Here is a 7,770-nt window from a genome sequence, read left to right as displayed (position 1 = left end):
AATCTGTCACTGAAAAGTAGCAACAAAACCAAGCTTTTATCTACCAGAAAATATACTGTGCTTCCTTTGGGAAGGTAAACAAGACAGCAGATCTAGAAGCTTCACTCAAATGGGGAAAAAAAGAAACTGAAGGATTTTAAGAGTAACACCTGTCAAGTGGAGCAGTAATGTGTACAGCATGACAAAATAGGCTGGTGACTGTCAAAATAAATAATAAACTTTCCAGCTCTGACTAATGACTGAACTACACCAAAAGACTTGTGGGAAGCATCCAACAAAATGCAAAATTGAAAGGAAAATTGGAACAATCGGCACAGCCTCCCAGCAGCTAAATTTCAAGTAATTTTGGAAAAACTCAAACCATTCACCGGGTTTCATGGCAGAGGGAAAAGTTCCAAAAACTCTTCAGATTGAGCATTCCTCTTTTGTTAGGAAATCACTTCTCTTCTGATGGAGTGCCAAGAAGGGGGCTTCTGCATTTTCAATACAGTAACAATTTTGCCATGACCGTGGCATTCTCTATGCTGACTGCCAATAATATCATCAGGAAGCGCCATCAGAGCCGGACCCCTTTGTAGGCAGAGTGGGGCAAACTGCAGAAAAGGCAGAGATCCAGGGGAAGGCCATTTCTGATTTTTTTCCACTTCCATTTCTTCCCAGTTGAGGCACCTATTTTCTTTTTCCCGTAGCTCCTTAGAGGATCATCTTATTTTGCTTTTCCAGCAAGCAGGGTTTTCTAACACAATTACAAAGAAAACTGCCCAAGAGTCTACGGATAATGTTATGACCCTTTCCAGGGGCAGTCTCATTTAAACGAATTGTATTTTGGAGGCCCCCAAACGCTTGATAAATTTCTGCTCTAAAATTCAATAATAAAAGTGGAAGAATTTTAAGCATCTCAAAAACATAGTTCTGCAAAAGCCATCTTGCTTCAGAAATTATCCACTTATGCCTCAAGTTCTAAGTGGCAGAGGTGAGGGCTGGTTTGTCCCTCCGCCTGACTCCTTTAATTGTGTTTTTGTTCCCAGGCAAAGCTATTCTCTGGGCTGCTGGTGTCAATGTGAAAGAGGAAAAACATTAAATAGAGTATGGGCTACTTCTAGATATTATTTAGCCTACAGTAGCATGTCTTGCTTTCTCATTTTATTTATTTATGTTCTTCCATTATTTATTCTTCTTTACCTGTTTCATGTATTATATTTATTGACTATATTTCCATATATATTTTTCATAAGAATTTGATTCTAGGTAAACAATTTTGAGTTGTGAAACAAGAAAAACATCAAGTCCAAAAACATGTATTTAATACTTATTTCTTTTCCAAAAGTATTTGCTAAAATCTGTAATTAAAAAAAAAAATCCTGACCATTTTGTTTATCTTAAACATTATCTTGGAGAGTTATACTAGTCTAAAACATGCATTCTCTATTATTTTGATAAACACGTTTATTAAAGAAAAAAAATTAAGACCTATTCAGATGATAGAATGAATATCTGAACTTAGGACCTTACCAGATACATGAGTGGAAAGTGACCATCAAGATGTGTCCTAAGGGAAGCTAAATGTTGCTTCTCTAGGGTACCCATGATTCACTAATGGACAAGAATCAGGATGCCTTTGCTTCTTAGCCAATGATCTCAACATTCAGGATGACTTTGGTTGATCCATCCTACTCTGATAGAGGGTGATCCAACCCAGTTACCCCCATATCCGAGGAATCCTGCACTTCCTGCAGCAATTATTCTGCTTGGCAGGACCATCTCCTCTAAAAACCTCCTCTGCTCATTATTCTTGCTGCTTCTGCAAGGTCAGTAATGTGTCTGCCAGTAAAGTGTTGTCTCCTTCCATTTCCTATTCCCATAACCACAAAAAGTAGAAGCAGTTCTCCAGTTGAGGAAAGAGCATTTGTCCATTAATAACCACACTAGTCTAGCAGCCAAATCCCTTGATGATTCTCTGGTCATTTTTAACTTGGACTACTCTAACCGCATTCTGTGCTGTCTCCAAGGCTTTATTCTTCTTTCCAGTTTAAAATGATCTGCATCCTGCAGATAAAATCATTTTCTAGATGGATTCAAGTTATGCCCTTGGGAAAGAAGAGCCTGGGCTTGGCAGTGTTGAATAAGGGAGTGTGGTGTGGGAAGGGGGGTGACGTGTCTAAAAGAGGCATTTAAATATACCATATGATGACAGGCACCCAGCTTCATAGTTTTTTGCATTCCAGGAATTAGGAACTCTTAAGATCTTGTTACAATTTTAATGACATTCAACAAATTGTGGGAATTTGCTATGCTTATGCCCCACCTTATTACATAGTATTAAAAAATAGTTTGTGTACAGCATAATGATTTGAAGTACATACCTCATGAAATAGTTACTAAAATAAGTTTAGTGAACACCCATCATCTCAGATAGATCAAAATTAAAGAATAGAAAAATTTTCCTTGAAATGAGAACTCTTAGGACTTACTCTTAACAGCTTTCATATATAACATATAGCAATGTTAATTATATTTACCATTTTGTATGTTATATTTCTAGTACTTATTTATCTTATAACAAAGTTCATACCTTTTAACTGTCTTCATCCAATTTCCCTTTCCCCCATCCCTGCATCCAGTAACTACAAATATGATCTCTTTTTCTATGAGTTCATTTGAAGTATAATTCACCTACAGTATTCTGTTAGTTCCTGTTACACATTTGTAGTGATTTGACATTTCTATACATTTCCAAATAATCATCACAGTAAGTCCAGTTACAATCTGTCACCATACAAAGATACTATATAATTATTGACTGTATTCTCCACACCTTACATTTCATATGGATAACTTTATTTTGCAGCTGGAAATTTATACCTCTTAATTTCCTTACCTATTTTTCTCACCCCCAACTCCCCTCCCCTCTGGCAAAAACCTGTTTGTTCTCTGTATCAGTGATTCTGCTTTTGTTACATTTCTTCATTTTTGTGGATTTTTTTTGTTTTGTTTTTTAAGATTCCACATACGAGTGAACTCATGCAATATTTGTCTTTCTCTCCCTGACTTATTTCACTTAGCATAGTACCCTCTAGGTCCATCCATGTTTTTGCAGATGTAAAGATTTCATTCTTTTTTATGACTGAATAATATTCAATTGTATATAATACCACATCTTCTTTATTTGTCCATCTGTTGATGGCCACTTAGTTTTCTTCCATATCTTGGCTATTATAAATAATGCTGGAATGAACATAGTGTACACAAGTCTTTTCTAATTACTGTTTTCGTTTTCTTCAGAGAAATACTCAGGAGTGGAATTGCTGGATCTTATGCTAGTTCTATTTTTAATTTTTTGAGGAAATGCCATACTGTTTTCCATAGTGCCTGTACCAATTTACATTCCCACCAAAAGTGCAGGAGGGTTCCCTTTTCTCCACATCCTCACCAACATTTTTGTTCTTTTTGATGATATTCATTCTGACAGGTATGAGGTGATATTTCATTGTGGTTTTGATTTGCATTTCCCTGATGATTAGTGATGTTGAGCATCTTTTGGGGTGCCTGTTGGCCATGTATGTCTTCCTTGTAAAAATGTCTTTTCAGGGAATCCCATCATGGCTCAGCAGTAATGAACCCAACTAGTATCCATGATATGTATTTGATCCCTGGCCCTGCTCAGTGAGTTGAGGATTCAGCATTACCATGAGCTGTGTGGTGTAGGTCGCAGATGTTGCTCAGATCCCATGTTGCTGTGGCTGTGGCATAAGCCAGCAGCTTAAGCTCTGATTCTACCCCTAGCCTGGGAACTTCCATATGCCACAGGTGTGTCCCTAAAAAGCAAAAAATAATGTCTGTTGAGATTCTCTTTCTATTTTTTATTCAGGTTGTTTGGGGTTTTTTTATTTTTTTGATGTTGGATTGTATGAGTTATTTGTTTGTTTTTTATATTACTCCCTTATTTGATATATTGTTTGCAAATATTTTCTCTCATTCAGTAGGTAGTGTTTTTGTTTTGTTTCCTTTGCTGTGCAAAAGCCTTTTAGTTTGATGTATTCTCATTTAATTATTTTTGCTTTTGTTTCCTTGCCTGAGGTGACATATCCAAAACAATACTACTAAGACCTACGTTAAACTGCGTACTACCTCTATGAACTTTAAACTTATATGGCACTGTGTGTCAATTATATCTCAATAAAACTGGAAGAAAAAATACAAATTTTATTATTATTTATAAAAAATTGTGAGAACATCCATAATATAGGAAACTATTGTAAGGACCTGAATATAAAGCAAAGCTTTTATATCAAAGGCTAGTTGGAAGGGAAATCTGCCTTATAATCATTTACTATCATATAAAAAAGCATCTGGTTTGTGCATGACATGTAGCAGATGCTCAATAAATATGAATTTCCTTCCATAAAATATAGATGGATAGATGATGATAGATAGATAATGATGATGACAAATAGATAGATGATAGATAAATGATAGAGATACAGACTCTGTGTGTGTGTAACTTTTGCAAGCTGAAAAGCCACCAAGGAGTACTGTCATGCCACTGTTTAATAACTTCATCCTTGATGCAGCCAAATCAGCAAGAGACAATTTTTAAGAAACTCCTTGAGCAATAACTATGTTGTCTACCAAAATATGCAGATAAGAACTGCAGATAAGAAAAAAGTAGGAGTTCCCATCGTGGCGTAGTGGTTAACGAATTTGACTAGGAACCATGAGGTTTCAGGTCCAGTCCCTGGCCTTGCTCAGTGGGTTAAGGATCCGGCGTTGCCAGTGAGCTGTGGTGTAGGTTGCAGACGTAGCTCGGATCCCACGATGCTATGGCTCTGGCTCTGGCGTAGGCTGGCGGCTACAGCTCCGATTCAACCCCTAGCCTGGGAACCTCCATATGCGCCGGAGCGGCCTAAGAAATAGCAAAAAGACAAAAAAAAAAAAAGAAAAAAAAAAGAAAAAGAAAAGAAAAAAGTAAAGGCAAGAGAAACATGAGACAAAAATAAATAAATAAATAAAAGAGAGAGAAAGAGAGCAATTGTCTGCTACCTTTGGAAATTTTGTTTAATATCTTGGCATCCTAGACATTTTTGTGGCTTGTATTTTGGAATCACTAAGTCCTCTATGAAAGAGTTAATTCATTACCAAAAGGTGAGCTATTTCCTGTCCTACTCAATTGCAGAATGAGGGCAAGTACTATTTTATCAAAGGAACCTTGGCTGTCACCCAGCATTAATCACTTTCAGAACAATTATGATTTATTTAGACATAAGGCTGATGGATTTCTATTCCAGATTCCATTTTGGCAACTTTGAGCCTTACCTCATATGTAAGATTATTGCTGAAAGCAGTGCTTCTACAAATTGTCTTCCTTCATTCTTTTTGTCTCTTTTTTTAAAAAAAATTAATTACCTTCAAGCTAGTGAGCCTCTGAGTCTATGTGAGGCCAATACTAGCTCAAATATTGTTTGCATATAATCATAGACAGATGTGGAGCCAATAGGGAGCTAGATCACTGTGTGCTTTAACACATCTTTTAGTTAAATTAAAAATCCAAAAGCTAAATCTTCTGTTCTGGGACAGCATGTGAATTTGACATTTCCTGGAGGCTATTAGAACCATAAACCATGGAATAGACTTTATTCATCCATTTAAGTGGTTTGTGACTGTGAAAGACTAAATATTTACAATGTCTTTTATCCTTGGATACAATATAATGATTTCATCATTTTAATAGCTCTTTACTCAAATGTGGCTGCATCCCACTTAGATTTTAGAGAAGTGCATTTAAAATACTTTGGGTTTCATTAACCATTTGAGTAAGGCCCAAGAATGACAAAATATGCAGCAAGAGTTCAAGGCGTTGAAATCATGATTTTAGTTTTGATTTATGTCTTCCCTTCTGAATCTTGCACTACTTACCATTCTTTGCTCTAAATGTTCAGATGAGAAGATATATTTGTTCACACACAGTTAGTCAGAAGAAGGTCACTAACAGATTCCAGGCATCTGCATATAAATACAGGGACTAGACACACATACAGGGCCTGGGCTGTGGAACATGAATGAACCAGGACAAAACCCTGGCAGCCACTATGCAAGCAAAAGAAGCAATGTGCCTCATGGCAAGCTGTGTGAATGGCCTTGTTCTAGGTAGGATAACACAGTAGCTCCTAAAACCGGTTATCTCATTGTTTGCTTTTCCTTTTAGAGTCCTGAAAAACATCTGAATATTCTTCCTCTCATTATTTTCCCTACATATGCTCTTAAACCTTACAGTTTCTGGAAAGAAAAATGAGTTGATACATTTTGTTAATATTATTCTTCCCCTCTCCCTCCCATGTAGGATGAAAACTAAATCTGGTTTATTTTCAACCTAGAAATGCAGGAAGAACACTGACTAGTTTCTTTTGTGTTTGGGCCTATTACTCACAGGTTTTCACTTATATTAATTATCAGTCTTTTGCATAAAAGAAAAATACAACATACTGACTGACATAGATGTTATGAAAATAAATTTATGTTTACCTGCCCTAAGGTGTAACAAAGGATATGATTTATTAGAACTTTTGTACTAAGACTTTTGGAATGCTTTATTCATAGTAGTTGATCTCAATGATTATTTCATAAATCATTATCCTAAAGCACCTGTCTAAAATGTTTTATAATACCTTGGTTGGACCATCTGTCAAGCTATAGTTTATGTCATGGTGAGGTAGAGTCACAATGAAAGAAATGAAAGCTAAACGATTTTTTCGGTTTGTAGTATACCGATATTTAATGAATGTTCAAAGAATATCATATACCTACAAAGAGATTTTTTCTGACCTACAGCATGGGAAAATACACATGCACACATATATGTGGGATTAAAGGCAGTGTTTAATAATAAACACTGTGATATACTAGAAAGACATTAAGCTATAAGTAAAATAAAACAACATAAATATTTAAAACAAAACCAAAACTCTCAGTTATTTATTGGTTTTAGCACTCATTTTCCTTACATTACACAGGAGTGATACCTGCTATTCACAAACTTATCGAGTGTATAAAATGAAAAAAATGTGCTTGAAAGAACTATGAAAATCAAAAGCAATATGTAATGAGAAAATGATATTAACTCACTGGTGGTGCTGGCAAGTAAGGATATGTGAACACCCTTCTAAGGGCTCAAACAGTGGAAGAATCAGACCCATAGAATGTCATGGGGAAAGCAGTAGGGAGGTCTCAGCTTCCTTGAAACATAGCTGAAAACTACAAAGAAGAAACAACATTTGGACATAATATTGGAGGTGAAGTAAGAACTCTTCAAGTGGGGAAGAAGGAAAACAGTATTCTGAACAGAGAGAACAGTATATACCTATACAGATAAGGATGAAAAATTGTAATGAACTCATCCAAATTGTGGCTGAGATGGGGGGATGGGAAGATAGAGCGCCCATAGTGGCTGGAGAAAAAGCTGATTTATTGGAGTCATTTACCTGTTAATCTGACAAGTTAAGCATTTACTGCATAACTGATGGAAACTCTTGGAATTTATTTATTTATTATTGAAGTATAGTTGATTTACAACATTCCATTTCGTTTCAGATGTGATTCAGTATTTTCACAGATTATGCTCTGTTAAAAGATATTACAGGACCATGGCTGTATTCCCTGTGCTATACAATATATTCTTGTGGCTTCTCTATTTTATACATAGTAGTTGTCACCTCTACCCCTATCTTGTCCCTCCTCCCTTCCTCCTCCCCACTGGTAACCACTGGTTTGTTTTCT

This window comes from Sus scrofa, chromosome 1 (assembly GCF_000003025.6).
Source record: "Sus scrofa isolate TJ Tabasco breed Duroc chromosome 1, Sscrofa11.1, whole genome shotgun sequence".
Classification (NCBI taxonomy): domain Eukaryota; kingdom Metazoa; phylum Chordata; class Mammalia; order Artiodactyla; family Suidae; genus Sus; species Sus scrofa.
Note: the sequence above shows the minus strand (reverse complement) of the source record.